Raw genomic sequence first — 22,436 nt, 5'->3', positions numbered from 1 at the left:
TTGGAAAAGATAAAGCACCCATGCGAGGGTGAAATCACATATTTGCCCCTGTGCCTAAAGGGGTCCAAAGGCTACCACATAAGAAGATACCAGTGTTATCAATGACATCGGGAAGGTGGTTTGTGCTGTTACAGATTTTGAATTGGAGCCTAGAAGCTTCAAGTTACCAAAAGATATGGCATGATGCACCTCCACCTCTCATTAAAAAGCACTGTAGTCATATTCAGTGGCAGATTATAATTGGGGCATTTGGGTCGGTTGACCCGGGCCCGGCATCTTTGGGGGACCCAACGCCGACCCAAACACCCGCAAACTATGGCGGGGCACTGGAGCGCATAGTTCCCTGCCCCGCCGTCCGCCGTTCACTGCCATAGGCTTTAGGCCTGGAGCCTATGCGGTAGTAAAATCCCAGTGCAGGCGCCTGTGCCCGGACGCAGCACACTGACATGTGTGCGCAGCGTGCCTGCACCATCGATGAGTGAGCGTCTACTGGGACACAGGTAAGTATTAGCTTTTATTTATTTTATTTTTTTGTGTGCCAACTGCCAACTTTGGGGGACATTACTGAAGGGACAGTGGGGGACAAACTACCACATGGGGGCAAATTGCTAGTGTGGGGGAATTAGTACTCTGGGGGCACTGTGGGGGACAAATAATACTGTGGGGCAAATTACTACCATGGGGGAATTAATACTGTGGGGGCAGTGTGGAGAAATTAATACTGTGGGGGGCAAATTACTTAATGGATGGCAGTGTTGGGGCAAATTATCTAATGGGGGGCAGTGTGGGGGGTTATTACTTGATGGGGCAGTGTGGGGGGAAAATTACTTAATGAAAGGCAGTGTGGGGGCAAATTACTTAATGGATGACAGTGTGGAGGCAAATTACTTAATGGATGACAGTGTGGAGGCAATTACTATATGGATGGCAGTGTCGGTGCAAATTACCTATTGAAGGGCAGTGTGGGGGAAAATTACTATATGGATGGCAGTGTCAGGGCAAATTACTTAATTTGCCCTGACACTGCCATCCATTAAGTAATTTGCCCTGACACTGCCATCCATTATCTAATGGGGACAGTGTGTGGGGTTATTACTTGATGGAGGCAGTGTGGGGGCAAATTACTTTCTGGAAGGAATTACTACATGAGAGGCAGTGTGGAAGAAATTACTGTATGGAGCAGTGTGTGGGGGTAAATACTATATGGGGGCAGTGTGGGGTAAATACTATATGGGGGCAGTGTGGGGGAAATTACTATATGGGGCAGTGTGGGGGAAATTACTATATGGGGCAGTGTGGGGGAAATTACTATATGGGGCAGTGTGGGGGAAATTACTATATGGGTGCAGTGTGGGGGAAATTACTATATGGGGCAGTGTAGGGGAAATTACTATATGGGACAGTGTGGGGGAAATTACTATATGGGACAGTGTGTGGGAAATTACTGTATGGGTGCAGTGTGGGGAAAATTGTTATATGGGGCAGTGCGGGGGAAATTACTACATGGGGCAGTGTGGGGAAAATTACTATATGGGGCAGTGTGGGGAAAATTACTATATGGGGCAGTGTGGGGAAAATTACTGTATGGGGCAGTGTGGGGAAAATTATTATATTCGGGCAGTGTGGGGGGAAATTACTATATGGGGGCAGTGTGGGGGGAAATTACTATATGGGGCAGTGTGGGGGCATTTCTATTAGGGGACATTATTTTTGGGGACACTATACAGGCATTATTACCTGGAGCACAATATAGGGTGTTATTATTACTGGGGGCACTCTAGGGGACATTATAATTGCTGTAGACACTATAGGGACCTTTGGGCTAATTTATCAAACTGGTGTAAAGTAAAATTGGGTTAGTTACCCATAGCAACAGATTTCACCTTTCATTTTTCCCAGCTTCTTTGGATAATTAAAGGTGGAATCTGATTGGTTTCTATGGGCAACTAAGCCAGTTGTAATTTACACCAGTTTGATAAATGACCCCAATTATGAGAACTCTAACGTGTCTTTGTAACAAACTCTGCAGAGACAAGATGCGGGTGAAATAATTTGTCATGGCGTTCTGGGTCAAACAGAGGAGAAGAGGAAAGAGAAGGTCTACATGACAGGAGATGTCACTGGATGTAAGAGGTATGTGGTGCTGTATTGCCCTATATGTAGCGCTGGCTCACCACTGTGACCTGCATCTCTCATCTTCTCCTCCAAGTCTTTTTTTATCATAATCGTATGTATTTTAAATTTGGCAACAAAAATTTAAATTTGTCACCTGCAGTCCTATGTAACTGCCCAGATAACAGTGATAACTTTCTGTGTACAGATAATGTAGTAGATGTTCCATGCAGTCCTATGCAACACCCCATATAACACAATAATTCACTGTGTTATGTGTGGGGTGTTACATAGGACTGCAGGTAACATCTATGAAATCTGTACTCAGAGAGTTATGAGATGGTGGGAGTCTGACTCCTGGCACGCCCACCAATCAGCTGTTTGAGGAGACCGTGATGGTAAAGTGAGCGCCGCAGCCTCTTTGCTCCTTACTAGGGATGAGCGAACCCGAACCCGAACAAATTTTGGGGTGTCCGTGACACGGACCCGAACCCGGACATTTTCGTAAAAGTCCGGGTTCGGTGTTCGTCGCTTTCTTGTCGCTTTTTGAAAGGCTGCAAAGCAGCCAATCAATAAGCGTCATACTACTTGCCCCAAGAGGCCGTCACAGCCATGCCTACTATTGGCATGGCTGTGATTGGCCAGTGCAGCATGTGACCCAGCCTCTATTTAAGCTGGAGTCACATAGCGCCGCCCGTCACTCTGCTCTGATCAGTATAGGGAGAGGTTGCAGCTGCGACGTTAGGGCGAGATTAGGCAGTGATTAACTCCTCCAAAAGACTTCATTCAGAGATCGATCTGCAGCTGTGGATGATTGAACTGCTGCTATTCAATTGCTCACTGTTTATAGGCTGCCCAGAGCGTTTTTCAGTCACTTTTTTCTGGGGTGATCGGCGGCCATTTTGTGTCTTGTGGTGCGCCAGCACAAGCTGCCAACAAGTGCATTTAACCCTCAGTAGTGTGGTTGTTTTTTGGCTAAATCCTACATCAGGGTCAAGCTGTCACACCAAGTGCATTTAACCATCAATAGTCTGGTTATTTTTTGGCCATATACTACATCAGGGGCAAGCTGCGCCTGTCACCAAGTGCATTTAACCCTCAATAGTGCGGTTGTTTTTTGGCTAAATCCTACATCAGGGTCAAGCTGTCACACCAAGTGCATTTAACCATCAATAGTCTGGTTATTTTTTGGCCATATACTACATCAGGGGCAAGCTGAGCCTGTCACCAAGTGCATTTAACCCTCAATAGTGCGGTTGTTTTTTGGCTAAATCCTACATCAGGGTCAAGCTGTCACACCAAGTGCATTTAACTATCAATAGTCTGGTTATTTTTTAGCCATATACTACATCAGGGGCATGCTGAGCCTGTCACCAAGTGCATTTAACCCTCAATAGTGCGGTTGTTTTTTGGCTAAATCCCAGTCTAATTCTGTCAGTAAATGTATACCTGTCACCCAGCGCCTAAATAATAGGCCTCAAATTTGTAGTCTGCTAAATCTGTGGTTATTGCTGTGGCTGGGCGAGTTATTTAGTGTCCGTCAAAGCACAGTTTTTGTTCTGGGTTGAAATACAATTCCCAATTTAGCAATTCTCTAAATTAGTGGTTTCTGCTGTATCAGACCTCCTTTAAATTTATCCCTAAAAGGGAATCTTAGCATCAAGGTGCTGATAAGGTCATTCTCAATAACTTCACACACACGCTACTGTGCATTTCCAAGTCTAATTCTGTCCGTAAACGTATACCTGTCACCCAGCGCCTAAATAATAGGCCTCAAATTTGTAGTCAGCTAAATCTGTGGTTATTGCTGTGGCTGGGCGAGTTATTTAGTGTCCGTCAAAGCACAGTTTTTGTTCTGGGTTGAAATACAATTCCCAATTTAGCAATTCTCTAAATTAGTGGTTTCTGCTGTATCAGGCCTACTTTAAATTTATCCCTAAAAGGGAATATTAGATTCAAGGTGCTGATAGGGTCATTCTCAATAACTTCACACACACGCTACTGTGCATATCCCAGTCTAATTCTGTCTGTCAATTGGGTGGCCGACAGTGGATCCAGCACGTTCACATGATCTCCCACCCAGTCTTCTGCAGAAAGCGCACACATGGCGCATGAAAACCAAGCCCATCAGTCTGTCACATCACCCCCATGCATACCAGGGAAACTGTCTGAGCCGCAAGTTATGCAGCAGTCTCTTATGCTGTTTGAAGACTCCGCTGGCAGGGTTTCCCAAGGGCATCCACCTAGCCCTTCCCCAGCGGTGGAAGACATAGAATGCACTGACGCACAACCACTTATGTTTCCTGATGATGAGGACATGGGAATACCACCTCAGCATGTCTCTGATGATGACGAAACACAGGTGCCAACTGCTGCGTCTTTCTGCAGTGTGCAGACTGAACAGGAGGTCAGGGATCAAGACTGGGTGGAAGACGATGCAGGGGACGATGAGGTCCTAGACCCCACATGGAATGAAGGTCGTGCCACTGACTTTCACAGTTCGGAGGAAGAGGCAGTGGTGAGACCGAGGCAACAGCGTAGCAAAAGAGGGAGCAGTGGGCAAAAGCAGAACACCCGCCGCCAAGAGACTCCGCCTGCTACTGACCGCCGCCATCTGGGACCGAGCACCCCAAAGGCAGCTTCAAGGAGTTCCCTGGCATGGCACTTCTTCAAACAATGTGCTGACGACAAGACCCGAGTGGTTTGCACGCTGTGCCATCAGAGCCTGAAGCGAGGCATTAACGTTCTGAACCTTAGCACAACCTGCATGACCAGGCACCTGCATGCAAAGCAGGAACTGCAGTGGAGTAAACACCTTAAAAACAAGGAAGTCACTCAGGCTCCCCCTGCTACCTCTTCTGCTGCTGCCGCCTCGGCCTCTTCTGCTGCTGCCGCCTCGGCCTCTTCCTCCGCCTCTAGAGGAACGTTGGCACCTGCCGCCCAGCAAACAGGGGATGTACCACCAACACCACCACCTCCGTCACCAAGCATCTCAATCATGTCACACGACAGCGTTCAGCTCTCCATCTCACAAACATTTGAGAGAAAGCGTAAATTCCCACCTAGCCAACCTCGATCCCTGGCCCTGAATGCCAGCATTTCTAAACTACTGGCCTATGAAATGCTGTCATTTAGGCTGGTGGACACAGACAGCTTCAAACAGCTCATGTCGCTTGCTGTCCCACAGTATGTTGTTCCCAGCCGGCACTACTTCTCCAAGAGAGCCGTGCCTTCCCTGCACAACCAAGTATCCGATAAAATCAAGTGTGCACTGCTCAACGCCATCAGTGGCAAGGTCCACCTAACCACAGATACGTGGACCAGTAAGCACGGCCAGGGACGCTATATCTCCCTAACTGCACACTGGGTAAATGTAGTGGCAGCTGGGCCCCAGGCAGAGAGCTGTTTGGCGCACGTCCTTCCGCCGCCAAGGATCGCAGGGCAACATTCTTTGCCTCCTGTTGCCACCTCCTCCTACTCAGCTTCCTCCTCCTCTTCTTTCACCTGCTCATCCAGTCAGCCACACACCTTCACCACCAACTTCAGCACAGCCCGGGGTAAACGTCAGCAGGCCATTCTGAAACTCATATGTTTGGGGGACAGGCCCCACACCGCACAGGAGTTGTGGCGGGGTATAGAACAACAGACCGACGAGTGGTTGCTGCCGGTGAGCCTCAAGCCCGGCCTGGTGGTGTGCGATAATGGGCGAAATCTCGTTGCAGCTCTGGGACTAGCCAATTTGACGCACATCCCTTGCTTGGCGCATGTGCTGAATTTGGTGGTGCAGAAGTTCATTCACAACTACCCCAACATGTCAGAGCTGCTGCATAAAGTGCGGGCCGTCTGTTCGCGCTTCCGGCGTTCACATCCTGCCGCTGCTCGCCTGTCTGCGCTACAGCGTAACTTCAGCCTTCCCGCTCACCGCCTCATATGCGACGTGCCCACCAGGTGGAACTCCACCTTGCACATGCTGGACAGACTGTGCGAGCAGCAGCAGGCCATAGTGGAGTTTCAGCTGCAGCACGCACGGGTCAGTCGCACTGCGGAACAGCACCACGTCACTACCAATGACTGGGCCTCCATGCGAGACCTGTGTGCCCTGTTGCGCTGTTTCGAGTACTCCACCAACATGGCCAGTGGCGATGACGCCGTTATCAGCGTTACAATACCACTCCTATGTCTCCTTGAGAAAACACTTAGGGCGATGATGGAAGAGGAGGTGGCCCAGGAGGAGGAGGAAGAGGGGTCATTTTTAGCACTTTCAGGCCAGTCTCTTCGAAGTGACTCAGAGGGAGGTTTTTTGCAACAGCAGTGGCCAGGTACAAATGTGGCCAGCCAGGGCCCACTACTGGAGGACGAGGAGGATGAGGAGGAGGTGGAGGAGGATGAGGATGAAGCATGGTCACAGCGGGGTGGCACCCAACGCAGCTCGGGCCCATCACTGGTTCGTGGCTGGGGGGAAAGGCAGGACGATGACGATACGCCTCCCACAGAGGACAGCTTGTTCTTACCTCTGGGCAGCCTGGCACACATGAGCGACTACATGCTGCAGTGCCTGCGCAACGACAGCAGAGTTGCCCACATTTTAACGTGTGCGGACTACTGGGTTGCCACCCTGCTGGATCCACGCTACAAAGACAATGTGCCCACCTTACTTCCTGCACTGGAGCGTGATAGGAAGATGCGCAAGTACAAGTGCACGTTGGTAGACGCGCTACTGAGAGCATTCCCAAATGTCACAGGGGAACAAGTGGAAGCCCAAGGGCAAGGCAGAGGAGGAGCAAGAGGTCGCCAAGGCAGCTGTGTCACGGCCAGCTCCTCTGAGGGCAGGGTTAGCATGGCAGAGATGTGGAAAACTTTTGTCAACACGCCACAGCTAACTGCACCACCACCTGATACGCAACGTGTTAGCAGGAGGCAACATTTCACTAACATGGCGGAACAGTACGTGTGCACACCCCTACACGTACTGACTGATGGTTCGGCCCCATTCAACTTCTGGGTCTCTAAATTGTCCACGTGGCCAGAGCTAGCCTTTTATGCCTTGGAGGTGCTGGCCTGCCCGGGGGCCAGCGTTTTGTCTGAACGTGTATTCAGCACGGCAGGAGACGTCATTACAGACAAACGCAGCCGCCTGTCTACAGCCAATGTGGACAAGCTGACGTTCATAAAAATGAACCAGGCATGGATCCCACAGGACCTGTCCATCCCTTGTGCAGATTAGACATTAACTACCTCCCCTTAACCATATATTATTGTACTCCAGGGCACTTCCTCATTCAATCCTCTTTTTATTTTCATTTTACCATTATATTGCGGGGCAACCCAAAGTTGAATGAACATCTCCTCTGCCTGGGTGCCTGGGCCTAAATATATGACAATGGACTGTTACAGTGGTGGCTGAAATGAAGCCTGATTCTCTGCTATGACATGCAGACTGATTCTCTGCTGACATGAAGCCAGATTCTCTGTTAAGGGACCTCTCTCCTCTGCCTGGGTGCCTGGGCCTAAATATATGACAATGGACTGTTGCAGTGGTGGCTGACGTGAAGCCTGATTCTCTGCTATGACATGCAGACTGATTCTGTGCTGACATGAAGCCAGATTCTCTGTTACGGGACCTCTCTCCTCTACCTGGGTGCCTGGGCCTAAATATATGACAATGGACTGTTACAGTGGTGGGTGACGTGAAGACAGATTCTCTGCTATGGGACCTCTCTCCAATTGATATTGGTTAATTTTTATTTATTTTATTTATTTTATTTTTATTTTAATTCATTTCCCTATCCACATTTGTTTGCAGGGGATTTACCTACATGTTGCTGCCTTTTGCAGCCCTCTAGCTCTTTCCTGGGCTGTTTTACAGCCTTTTTAGTGCCGAAAAGTTCGGGTCCCCATTGACTTCAATGGGGTTCGGGACGAAGTTCGGATCGAGTTCGGATCCCGAACCCGAACATTTCCGGGAAGTTAGGCCGAATTTCTCGAACTCGAACATCCAGGTGGTCGCTCAACTCTACTCCTTACCAAGCACAGCGCTGTCCATTTGATAGCCCTGCGCTTGGTATTACAGCTCAGCCCCAATCACTCAGATGGGACAGAGCTCCACCTAGACCATGTGAACGATGTCATATGGCCTAGGAAGAGACTTTCGCGCTTACGAAGCACTGCAGCCTCTTCATACAGAAAAAAAACTAAAACTAAAATGGAGGGGGGGGGGGGGGGGTGAGTTGGGTAACCAGACCCGGGCCCATCATGCACTTAATCCACCCCTGGTCATATCTGGGATTTGATGGGTACAAATCTAAAATTTATACAGTCATGTGTACAACACAATCACTGGTAATACTCAAAACCAACAGAAGATGGCACCCTCGATATAACTATTACAAAGATTGCATCGCATAGTAATCAGAATTTTTACTAATCCTGTTTAATTTTTAGACAGTATAAATGTAGCCTAGACAGTATAAAAATGTGCCTGGTTTATCACAGTGGGTGATACTGAATGACAAATTTGGTCCATCTTTAGACTGGCTAGTCAGAGTTTATGTTTCAAATGTGTTTATTCCAGGTTGACGTGATAAAAGGGTACTGTACATACAGTGGGGTATGATACGTGTTGCTGTACAGCATTTCATTCAATAACATGCCATCAATAAAAGTCCCAAATCAGAATGAAATATTGATGTTACTAAGTCAACCATCCGACACTAGTCAGTTTTTCCAGAAGAAGGGGGGGGGGGGGGACGGGAACAGGAAAAGGCGAGGGGACAGGGAAGGAGTATTGGGAACATCTAGGGAAGAAAAAGGAGGGAGAGAAAAAAGGGAGTGCAGGGGGTTAGTAATGCAACTTAGAAACCATAACATTTTACCTTGCAGACTACAGGGTGGGCAGAACAACGTAATCACCTCTCCTCCACAATTGGTACAGTACAAATGTAGTCATCCCCAGTGAGTCATCAAGAGGACTCATGACCCTGAGATTGGCGGATCGCATAATAAAACACAATGAAGCCTGATTCTCTGCTATGACATGCAGACTGATTCTCTGCTGACATGAAGCCAGATTCTCTGTTAAGGGACCTCTCTCCTCTGCCTGGGTGCCTGGGCCTAAATATATGACAATGGACTGTTGCAGTGGTGGCTGACGTGAAGCCTGATTCTCTGCTATGACATGCAGACTGATTCTGTGCTGACATGAAGCCAGATTCTCTGTTACGGGACCTCTCTCCTCTACCTGGGTGCCTGGGCCTAAATATATGACAATGGACTGTTACAGTGGTGGGTGACGTGAAGACAGATTCTCTGCTATGGGACCTCTCTCCAATTGATATTGGTTAATTTTTATTTATTTTATTTATTTTATTTTTATTTTAATTCATTTCCCTATCCACATTTGTTTGCAGGGGATTTACCTACATGTTGCTGCCTTTTGCAGCCCTCTAGCTCTTTCCTGGGCTGTTTTACAGCCTTTTTAGTGCCGAAAAGTTCGGGTCCCCATTGACTTCAATGGGGTTCGGGACGAAGTTCGGATCGAGTTCGGATCCCGAACCCGAACATTTCCGGGAAGTTAGGCCGAATTTCTCGAACTCGAACATCCAGGTGGTCGCTCAACTCTACTCCTTACCAAGCACAGCGCTGTCCATTTGATAGCCCTGCGCTTGGTATTACAGCTCAGCCCCAATCACTCAGATGGGACAGAGCTCCACCTAGACCATGTGAACGATGTCATATGGCCTAGGAAGAGACTTTCGCGCTTACGAAGCACTGCAGCCTCTTCATACAGAAAAAAAACTAAAACTAAAATGGAGGGGGGGGGGGGGGGGGGTGAGTTGGGTAACCAGACCCGGGCCCATCATGCACTTAATCCACCCCTGGTCATATCTGGGATTTGATGGGTACAAATCTAAAATTTATACAGTCATGTGTACAACACAATCACTGGTAATACTCAAAACCAACAGAAGATGGCACCCTCGATATAACTATTACAAAGATTGCATCGCATAGTAATCAGAATTTTTACTAATCCTGTTTAATTTTTAGACAGTATAAATGTAGCCTAGACAGTATAAAAATGTGCCTGGTTTATCACAGTGGGTGATACTGAATGACAAATTTGGTCCATCTTTAGACTGGCTAGTCAGAGTTTATGTTTCAAATGTGTTTATTCCAGGTTGACGTGATAAAAGGGTACTGTACATACAGTGGGGTATGATACGTGTTGCTGTACAGCATTTCATTCAATAACATGCCATCAATAAAAGTCCCAAATCAGAATGAAATATTGATGTTACTAAGTCAACCATCCGACACTAGTCAGTTTTTCCAGAAGAAGGGGGGGGGGGGGACGGGAACAGGAAAAGGCGAGGGGACAGGGAAGGAGTATTGGGAACATCTAGGGAAGAAAAAGGAGGGAGAGAAAAAAGGGAGTGCAGGGGGTTAGTAATGCAACTTAGAAACCATAACATTTTACCTTGCAGACTACAGGGTGGGCAGAACAACGTAATCACCTCTCCTCCACAATTGGTACAGTACAAATGTAGTCATCCCCAGTGAGTCATCAAGAGGACTCATGACCCTGAGATTGGCGGATCGCATAATAAAACACGCGTCTAATACCAGGAGGTGAGCTTAAAAAAATCCTGGATAGAATTTTTGAACTGTGAGGCAACATATCTTTAAAACTTTCCCAGCATGTAAAGAACTGCCTCAGATGGGTCTCCTTCCTGGAAGATGGCTTCACCCAGTCCATCTTCATTAAGAAGGAAACTTTCTCGAGAAATAGCTTAAATGGTGGGGGTGCGGGTCGATCCAGGTATAGAGGATGGTCTTGATTCCTGCAGCTGCTATCAGACATAATATTTTCCGACTACCAGGGGTACATTTCGTAATCGTTGGGTCAATGTACCCATATAGGATGTAGAGGTGCTGCTGACGTCAGATGGGTGGTAGTAAATATGTGGACTGTGCACCAGAAAGATTGTATCACTGGGCATAGCCACAAGCAGTGGAAAATGTGTGCCACCGCCTCTTTACACCGGAAGCAGTTATTACACTCAAGGACGCCCATAAGATAACCCCGAATTGGAGAAATGTATGCCCAGTGGTATTTCTGTAAGGTCATTTCTCTGTAGCGGCTGGATGGCAAATAGGGGAGATTATGTTCCAAAGCCTGGTATAGGGTGGATATTGTTAATTGCGGGATATCTTTGAGCCATTTGGCTATTGCCCACTCGCCCTGCCTATAGTCCAGAGGGGTGTGCAAGAATGTATAGTAGCTAGTGATATGTCCACTTAGAGTCAGGGTATGCTGAAGGGAGACTTGTAAAGCTGGACTCCATTACCGAGGAGCTATATTAGACAGCAGTTTCTGGAGATAACTTCTGGCTTAGAGATAGGAAAAGAAATTAAAACGAACATTGGGATATTTCGATTTAAGATCTTCAAGCGACAAGATCTTGTGTGTAGCGTAATTCACCAGATGACCAACCAGAGTTATTCCTCCCCTGTGCCAATCATAAAAATCCCTGGGGGGTAAACCTGCCTGGAAATGCGGGTTTGCCAGAAGGGCCACATGTAGCAAACTATTGGGTGCAGGTTTTTGAGAAGCCTCATTTTTTTGCCATGCCTGCCAAGTCGACATCAATAGAATGTTACGTATCTCTGGCACACTCTGGAATCTCACTATATGGGAAATGAAGCAAATTAGCCAGGGCTAATCCATGGGTGAAAGCCTGTTCCTGACATTTATTTGAGAGCATGGAAGCTAGATATATCCAATCATCAAATCTGCAATATTATAATCCCTGATAATGGGAAAATTTAATGTAAGGTATTCTGGGGCAACTACCATGCCAAATAAATTTACAATACAGGCAATTCATTTTCTTCTCATCTCTGGGGCGTAAATATATTGGCTGGGAGCGTAAGAGATATAGCAAGTGGGGAAACTCTACCATCTTGAGAAGCTACACTCGGCCCCTCTATGACAAAGGAAGATGCCGCAAGACTGCTAGCGCTAGTCAGAGTTTATACCAAGCCTATTGATTGTTCAGAATTTCGCACCAGGATGTTAGTGCTCATTGGCACATCTTGAGCCAAGGCCCAATTTGAAACTTCTCCAAAAAGGCTACCTCATTGAGAAGGCCACCTCTGATTTAGACCAACAGTTTTGGTTGGTTGCAGTAGAGAATCTTTACTGTATTATAAGGGTTATAATAGGGCTTTAGCCTACATCATGGTTTGTTCAGTTTATTCCACTTACGAGTATCTTCCCATCTTTCGAATAATTACGATGATGATCATGGCGCTTATTCCAAAGATGGATACAATGCCAGCTACTATTCCAACCAATGTGCCCAAACTCAGGCCACCTGCAAAATATAACACAAAAACATCAGGCTTTGCCACACAATATACAGAAAATACAAAACTTCAGGATCCCTGACAATGGGGGCCCCATGAGGGGAACCACTGCTGTGTGTGCACTAAAGAATTATAAGGGGCTCATTGATATCAATAGTCTGTCCATAGCTTCCCCAGTTTCTCCAGGGCAAGGGTAGGAGCTATCCTAGTCCCTTCATACACAGGGCAAGGGTAGGAGCTATCCCAGTCTCTCCATACACATGCATGCTCAGCTCATTGTTATACACATTACAATGAAAATGTCACCAGGCCTTGTACAATAATCTGATGTTAAAGAAACTAACTGGACAGAACATTGGATTTCAGCTGTAAGTTTTGCACACGTCGGCCACATGTGTTACATGGATTTTTTCCTCCAATTTTTTTGTGCATTTTCTGTGTAATTTGCCTTATGCATTACAAAACGTGCAATCGGCAGCAGTAATTGACATGTTGTGTATTTGAAATCCACAACCCTGGTCAGTAGTGATAAGCAAGCATGCTTGGCCAAACTGCTGTTTAGGCCGATGCTCGGCCAAATAATTCGGGTGCTCGAATACGATTTAATACGATGGAAGTCAATGGGAGACAACCAGGCACCCCCTGCTCAGAAGAGAAGAAGGTGTCTGGTTCATAAAAAAGTTAGAAATTGATGGAAACCCCATCAAAAAGGTTTGGCAACAGCATTAAGAGAATAGCTGGATGCATCTTAGACTGTTATTATGTACAACATAGAATAGACAACCACACAAAGGCTGTATGTCAAAAGCCAGGTATGTTCAAGCCATCCATCTATCCATGAGACAGATAACAGCCTTGTGCACTATGAGATATTCCAAACTAGCTCTCATCTGACTAAGAACCAGTAAACCTCAAAGTTATTTTGCATCTGTTGGATGGCTTGGGTGGACCTGCACACCTACATCAATATTAGGGCAACAAAAAGTTTTCTGATTGTCCTAACATAATATTCAATAACCTTTCTATACAGTTTTGTCATGTAAAATCTAATTTGCATAAACATTGGCATATGGGAAAGACATGCAAATGAGCAGAATCTGCCTTGTTTTTCAGCTGTCATAAGACTATGAAACCAATAGAGGGCGCTATTGAGTTATGAACAGCGCCTTCTATTGGTTTCACAGTCTTCTGACAAGAATATTTGTCTTGTCATAAGACTGTGAAACCAATAGAGAGCGCTGTTCATAATCATAACTTAATAGCGCCCCCTCTATTGGTTTCATAGTCTTATGACAGCTGAAAAACAGGCAGATTCTGCTCATTTGCATGTCTTTCCAATATGCCTATGTTTATGCAAATTAGATTTTACATGACAAAACTGTATAGAAAGGTTATTGAATATTATGTTAGGACAATCAGAAAACTTTTTGTCGCCCTAATGATATTGATCTAGGAGTGCAGGTCCACCCAAGCCATCCAACAGATGCAAAATAACTTAGAGGTTTACTAGTTCTCATTCAGCTGGTTTGGAATATCTCATTGTAAAGGCTGCCATTTTAAGGTATTCTGACTAAGCCTGTCATCTGTCTCATGGATAGATTGATGGTTTGCACATACCTGGCTTTTGGCATACAGCCTTTGTGTGGTTGTCTATTGTATGTCGTACATAATAGGAATGTAAGACGCATCCAGCTATCCTCTTAATGTTGTTTTCAAACCATTTTGATGGGGTTTCCATCAATTTCTAACCTTTTTTTATGGACCAGGCACCCTCCCCTCTTCCGAGCAGGGGGTGCCTGGTTGTCTCCCATTGACTTCCATTATACTCGGTGCTCGGCCGAGCACACGAATATAGCAATGTGTTCGGGCCGAACACCTGAATACTTTGGTGCTTTCTCATCACTACTGGTCAGTTCTGTCAATGCCTAAAATCTTCTGCCAGCAATTCAGTGGCAGAAAATCCACAGCATGCCCAGCCTTCACAGTGTTGACTGGTTCCACTAGCAACCTGCAGAATCGTGAATGAAGCTCAGAGTGATATATTGGAAAAGTGACTTATTATGTAAAAAAAAATTGTTGTTGTCATACCTTCAGGGTCCTCTATAACTACTGTATATGTTGTATTGTCAAGGCTCTGTGTGTCTGCTTCCACTGTAAAGGATATTGCTGTGCTGCTTTCATACCGACTTGTCTCATTAAGTTCAGTCTGAAGAGTCTATATGAAAAGATTCATAAGAATAGCAGAATAAGATTTCACCCGGAATAGGAAAGAAGTATGTATTTGACTTAAAGGGGCTGTCCAGGAATTTCAATTGACTCTGTGACTGACTGAGGGTGAGAGAAGCACTCCAAGTCCATGCATAGCTCACCTTAAAGGGGTTATCAAAGACTATTAAATGCCCCCCATATGCCCGGGCCCCTCACAATATACTTACCCCGCACTCTGCACAGCTCCTAGTCCCCGTACAGCTGCTTCTCCCTGTGTGCGGATGAAAACATCCAGTGTCGGGGGGAGGGGGAGAAGCCAATGGCAGGCGGGGATAGGGACGAGCCTCCCTAGCATCATGGGTGACATTAGGGAGGCTCGTCCCCGTCTGCCATTGGCTCCTCCCCCCGACATCGGATGTTTTCATCCACGCACAGGGAGACGCTGCTGTGGCAGTGCGGGGACCAGGAGCGGTGCAGGGAGCGGAAAGTGAGGTAAGTATATTCAGTGTAAGGGGCCTGGCATATTTGGGGGGTGGGGGGCATTTAATAGTCTTCGATAACCCTTTTAAGGTCTCCCCCTCTTTTCTTTTTTTTTTCCTCTTGCCAGGCAAAGTTACTGTGAGAGGGAGCGTGGCTAGCGGGGTTGGGGGCAGGCCTAGGATGTCCTCCTTTTTGGGGTTAAGCAAGTGACTGCCCTGTTGATGGCTTACCCTTAGGATAGGCAATCAAAATACAATAAGTGGGGGTCTGACTCTTGGGACCATCCTGGATCAGCATAACAAAAGGTGTGCCTGGTACTGCAGCTCAACATACTTACTTAAAGCCCTGAGTTACAATACTGGTATTTGGGCTGTGCATGGATAAACAATAAAGAATTGGCCATTAGTATTTGATCAGTGAACTACCAGCACCCCCACTGATACACTGACTGATGGTCACTAATAGCCTATCAATAGGAGAGACCATACCATACATAGCTCAGAAAACCCTTTAGAGCTTCTGAACGCACAGGTCAAAAAAGGCCTAAAAAAATACTTGACTTAAAGGGTTTCTGTCATGAGAAATAACGTTATGTAGCTGACTGACATGAGCGATGTGCTGATGACTGGGTAATAAAGGATCGCAAAGTAATCCGAGGGTTTAAATGCCTTAGCCCTGCCCCCAATTTCAGTACCTGTGTTGTTTCCCCTGAAGAAGCCGAATCGCTCAGTGAAACATGTAGGGAAGCAGGTCTTTAGTTTTTAGGCAGGAAGGGTAGATAGGGGCTATCAATAAAGTAATTCAAGCATTTAGAGTGCAGCTCCCCCTCTGGGGATTATATGAATGTACATGTGAATCACGCATCAGCAGTAGATACACTCACCCCGGAATCTACCCATACCTGATAGTTTTTACTGTTCGTTCCAAAGAGTATTTCATATATATTTGTAATCCAAGTACCGTATTCTAATAAAGATTTAGTTCTAAGTCATATTATCAGAGAGGTTGTAGACACACGCTCAGGTCCAAGAGACCAATTAAAGTTTCCCGATGTCAGCAGTACATCACAGTATGCTTTATAACTCCCTGCCGGCCGCCGTTCTCTTAAAATAAAGACTTTTAAAATATGCTAATGAGCCTCTAGGTGGTATTAGGGCGTTGCTTCAGCACGGCCAGTTGATTGACTTTCGAGTTCTCCTCAGTGTCCTGTAAATTCCGTGCCTGCGCCGTCCCGTTTAGTATTTGGCACAGGCGCAGTGAATGATGGACACGCTCCTGCTGCCGGCTTCCCTCCTTCGGCGCAGGCGCAGTGGGGAAGCCGGCAGCAGGAGCACATCCTTCACTCACTGCGCCTGCGCCGAATACTAAACGGGACAGCGCAGGCGTAGGATTTACGGGACACTGAGGAGAACTCGAAAGTCAATCAACTGGACCTGGGCGTTCCAAAGGGTGCGTAGACCGAGCCTCTAGGTGCTGAAGCAACGCCCCAGTAGCACCTAGAGGCTCATTAGCATATTTTAAAAGTCTTTATTTTCAGAGACCGGCGGCAGGCAGGGAGTTATAAAGCATACTGTTATGTACTGCTGACATCAGCACATCGCTAATGTCAGTCAGCTACATAATGTTATTTCTCATGACAGAAACCCTTTAATCATTGGTTTTTGTAGCATTTTTGAGGTGTTAATGCCCATATAGTGCATTTTACCACCTGGTATTGTTTAGTAGCATTTTTTGCATGCCTAGTGTTTTTTTTAAGAAAAATATGTACCCCCTGTAATGTCACTTCCTTCGTAGAGCTGTATGGGAAAAAATATTGGGAAAAAATTGTCATGCAAAAGCGCATTTAAAAAAGCTCAATGCATATTGCACATGCATTTTTCCTGAAGCTGCAAAAGAAAAAATGGAGGCCTATGGGAGAATACAACAGGCAATAAAGGGCAAACACCTGACCCAGAGCATGCTGTGATCTGGAAGAAAGACTACTGACCCCAAAAACACACCTTGAGAGTCCTGGGTTTAATATTTTCGTAAGAAGTTCATGCAGAATCTGGGTCTTTTTTTGTCTAAAAAATTGCCAAAAATGCTGGCAAAAAAAGCACACTAAAAACTGAAAAGCCACGAAAAGGCCCCAAAATTGTATGAACGCATCCTTAATGTATAATGGTGTACTTGGCATACATTGACACGCATTGAATAGAGCACATTTGTGAACAATGTCTAAAAGAAAAACTCTTTGTTGCCTGACCAATCACAGCAGAGCTTTCATTTTTCAATTAAAACTGTGCTGTGATTGGTTGCTGCAGGCAACCAAGACAGCTTTTCTTTTATTTCCTTTACCTGACCATAGAGCCTGTTATATGGATCTGCAAGTGTCAGCAAAGAAATGATATCCTTACAGCTGCAGCAACAACCTCTCGGGACCAGATTTGTCACTGCAGTCATATTATATACCAGTGGTGGCGAACCTATGGCACGGGTGCCAGAGGCTGCACTCGGAGCCCTCTCTGTGGGCACCCGCACCCTGGAAAAAGTCTAAGGCATACCAATATGCCTTAAACTTTACCCGCCATTCATCAGTGCAGGGCGCACTATGTACAGCACAAGCAGCGCACTAAATGTAGACAGGTTATTATAGCCAAATGATAAAGTACATAGAAGATGTACTATATTGGATTGTAGTATTCAGGGTAAATTGCCATGTTGGCACTTTGCAATAAATAAGGGGGTTTTTGGTTGAAGTTTGGCACTCGGTCTCTAAAAGGTTCACCATCACTGTTCTAGACCATCAGCAATTTTTGCAATTTGTTAGAAAGACCTGATTTAGAGAAATTCTGGAATTCCCTTTAGGCCTCATGCACACGACCGTATTTTTTTAAGGTCCGCAAAAACGGGGTCCGTAGGTCCGTGATCCGTGACCGTTTTTTCGTCCGTGGGTCTTCCTTGTTTTTTGGAGGATCCACGGACATGAAAAATGAAAATAAATCTAAGTCAAGTTTGCCATTTAAATGATAGGAAAAAACGGACACGGATCACGGACACGGATGACAATCTTGTGTGCATCCGTGATTTTTCACGGACCCATTGACTTGAATGGGTCCGTGAACCGTTGGCCGTGAAAAAAATAGGACAGGTCATATTTTTTTCACGGCCAGGAAACACGGATCACGGAAGCGGCTGCCAAACGGTGCATTTTCCGATTTTTCCACGGACCCATTGAAAGTCAATGGGTCCGCGAAAAAAAAACGGAAAACGGCACAACGGCCACGGATGCACACAACGGTTGTGTGCATGAGGCCTTAAGCATATGTAAATTGTACAGAAATGTAAATGACAGCAGAGGTAGAGGAGGAAAAGCTGCACTAGGTGTCATCTACTTAATGTTTTAGAGATTTTGTATTCCACACTAACTTGACTTGGAGTTTCTGTTGAGTCTGTGAAGGTTTTCTCTGTCACGTCCACTGTTTCTGCTTCATTATCCAGTAAAGTTACAACTAGAAAGACAAAAATAGGTGGAAGATACAGTAAGCAGCCAATATGTCTCATTTTAGTACTTTTTAGTCTCAGGCCAACTTAGAAAGTTGCCCATTAGATGCATGCTGTTCTAACCTGCCTGTTTTGGCAGGATTGGCTAACAGTCTAATGCATATTTGGACCCCCAGGCTCTTCTCCCGAAACAGATGCCTGGGTACAAAGGGGTTGAACTTCAGCATGCCTGATCCAGGCTTGAACTGGCCCACAGGGGTACAGGTGAATCCCCCAATGGGGCCCTGAGCAAAGTGGACCCCCAGTCTTCCACCCCCTGCACAAGTGGCATATAACTTAGAATTACTGCACTACATATAGATAGGCTATGTACAGCACCTCAACCTGCCTAAGTTCATATAAAAAACTGGGTAAAATATTTAAGAAACCGTTTATTATAGACACATTTCATGACTTATAGGTACAGAAGCAGGACAGCCAGTATCCTGCTTTCCCAGGGACCTGCCTTTCCAAAGTTGCTGAAGGGACCCCATAATCATAAATCAATCATCTTGTAGCATCTTGCTGCTGTGAGAAGGAAATATTTGGATGTATCCTTATGGTGGACCCCCAAAATAAATTTTATTGGTGGGCCCTAGATAGCCCAGTCCGACACTGGCCTGATCCATTTGTTCTTGGGGGAATAAGCCACAAATGAGCCATCTAGCTGAGAAGGCAGGCCCCTCCGTATGGTCGCCGTACTCATGTTGCAGACCGCAAACAGCGAGTCTACACAACACGGTCACCGGCTGTGTGAACTCTGCATCATGATGTGGACCCATTTACTTGATCCGCAACATATGGCAAAACATAGGACATGTTCTATATTTTGGGGTGCGGAAGCATGGTGTTTCCATGGGCTTCTGTGCCTCTGCTCCACAAATGATAGAACATAACCTGTCTTTTGCCATATGTTGGAGATCGTGGACCCATTTAAGTCAATGGGTCTAGTCCCGCAATGCAAAGTTTACACGGCCGGTCCTGTGAATGGGGCCTTAACTGTCAGCCATATGTAGCATCAGCTTTACTTTTGGAGCTGCCTCATCTAGGCATCCAAGGCTCTTGCCTAGGACACCTTGAAATAGTGGGTCTGTATTACAAGTGGCAAGAATCATAAAGTATTTTTTGCAGATTCTCTGACCTTCCCTAAACAGAAATGGATGCCATTGCACATATTCTGCCTTGTAGCCCAAGGAGCTTTGTGTTACACCTCTGCCCTCTTCTATTACTTCCATTTGCCCTATTTATGGTATATGGACAGGGGGTCTCCCAATAGGACAACCCCATTTAAATTTCTGGTAATATTATCAGTGCAACTGATCCAATAAATGGGTAGGGAGGAAAGCCTCATAGAGAAAATAGGATCTCCCTCCTTGTCCTGAAGTATAGAACCACACCCTAACCCTTTGGCAGGTCTGCCCTGCCCATGAGGACTCACCTGCGCCCTCTTATTCATAACCCACATGAACTGCTTCTTCGGTCAGTATGAAATCCTAACTTTTTTTTAAATGAAAGTGTATGCGCTTGTTATTTTTATACCCAGTAAGCAATGCTGCAAAATTAGTACTTGTGTTGCCATCTCAAACTAATAACAGTCCCTTTAAATAATTATCAGAAAATTTCTCCACCACCATCATCTATATAAAGCCCAGGGAATTGGTGGGGATCAGAATGCTAATTCTGTCTATGTACTCCCTGGTGAAGTCAGACACGATTATATCAATGAGAACATATCATTTCTGTATGCGGCTCACCCTGTATGCCAGGGTAGGATGGAAAAAAACATTCTTAGTTACAAGAAACCTCAGTCTCAGCAAACAAGTTTTCCTTTGACTGTGGATGGTCAGCAACTGGGGTGGAACACAAATGTCTATACTGGTTATATGGAAGCATCAAATGAAAAGTGATTTATACAGCTGATGAAGGTCGGTTATTCTCTTTTCTCTGTTCACCCAACCCTGCACCCCCCAAGACATTTTCAATGCTTGTAACTATATTGAATTACACAGAATTAAATAGCCTTTGACAGATCAACAGATTACAAATTCACCTTCATCTTTCTATAGGCTTTTTTGACAAAACTTGGCTGTACATAAATTGTCTCTTCTGTAGAAACCTACATGTTTCCGTGGTAACAGACTACAAACAAACATTGATCCTGTAGTCATACTCCCTCCATCTCTCCCCTACTTCTTGCTACGGGTCTGTTCACACTTATATTCAGAGCCTCCAATGGAAATGTTAATTTTTTGATGACAAGAATATTGCAGTCTGCAGAGAACCTCAATCAGCATCAGTTTGGATCCAATGGAAAACAGATCTACCGAACCTTTATAGTTTCTGTTATAAACAAAAATCATGAAGCTAGTGTGAACAGAGCCCAAAGCCGGTAGATAGACATTTCAATCTGTTGAAATAGATATTTTTTTGGTTTCTACAGTAGTTGTTCCCTCTGTTATCATTCGCAATCCAAACATGACATCCCATCTATGGTCAGCTTAACCTACATTTCATATATATTTTGATACAGTCCTGCAATAGGACCACAAAGAGGTATGGTTTACACTAATTTGCATTAAAATAGTGTCTATTTGCATTCCCAGGGCTTGGTTTATAATGCCCCATGATTTGTGTTTCAAATGTTGTTACATTTTTTGGTATTGTTCAGTCAAGGGTGTAGCTAAAGGGGATGCAGGTGAAGCGGCTGCTTTGGGGCCCGAACTCAGAAGGGGCCCACCTAGGAGGAGAACAAAAAGATTTTATTGTCAGAGCCCCCTCAACAATATTAAACAATGACAATATATACAGAGACACTGTAGGAAACAGACAGAACGGCTGCCGGGCCTGGTCTGAGAGAGTGATCTTGACTAGACACAGGAGTGGGGGGGTTGTGAATAAGTTTTTGGGGGAGGGGGGCCCGTTCAAAAATTTACACAGTCATTTCTAGTTACGCCACTATGTTCAGTCACATACATCTGCATAGGAGCTGTCACCCCAAAACAATTGGAGGTGTCTAATTAACTTTGTGTTTTTACATGCAAAAAATGCTTACAAAGATGGTAACATGTAGCAAAGGGGTTGTCAGATAAAGCCTTCTGTGTAATAGAAGGAAGGCTTAAATCTGCCAGGATGGGAACCGCTCATACAAAAACATTCTTAATTCTGTCTCAGAGTAAGTGACCTCCCTCTGTGATGTCCATATGTCCTAACTGGGCATATGGAAAGCGATTCTCTTCATGAGTCAACCCCTTTAACATCTAAAAGGGTAATTTGTTAAGAAAGGCGTTATATATGCTGGTTTTAATAAGCCCTATAGCTAGCAGTGGACCGACAGAGTTATGTAGAGACGCAGGCCTCTTCATAACTTCAGCGGATCCAGCGCCTCTTCTAAATGTAAGACAGCTTCATGGTTGTCTTACATTTAGACCTTTTTCTATGCCTGAAAAAGGCGTAAAAAATAGTAAAACAGACGTAACGCCCACTTTTTTAAACCTGGCGTGAGTGGGGAAAAGTCGATAACCGTTGCGCCCTAAATCCCCAAATCACCTTTTTTATAGTAGGTTCTAAGGGGATAGGCTACAGCTTTTTATTTTACAGTGGCCTACTGTAAGCATTGCATGTCATATGACAGCTGGGCTCATGCTCTAACAGTCTGGATCGACAAAACTGCCCCCAGGGTTGCCTTCTATGCATGTCAGCTAAGTCACTGCTTAACAGATTGACTGTCAGGTTTAAACAGGCATCAT

Source organism: Bufo gargarizans, chromosome 2 (genome assembly GCF_014858855.1).
Source record: "Bufo gargarizans isolate SCDJY-AF-19 chromosome 2, ASM1485885v1, whole genome shotgun sequence".
Lineage (NCBI taxonomy): Eukaryota > Metazoa > Chordata > Amphibia > Anura > Bufonidae > Bufo > Bufo gargarizans.
Note: the sequence above shows the minus strand (reverse complement) of the source record.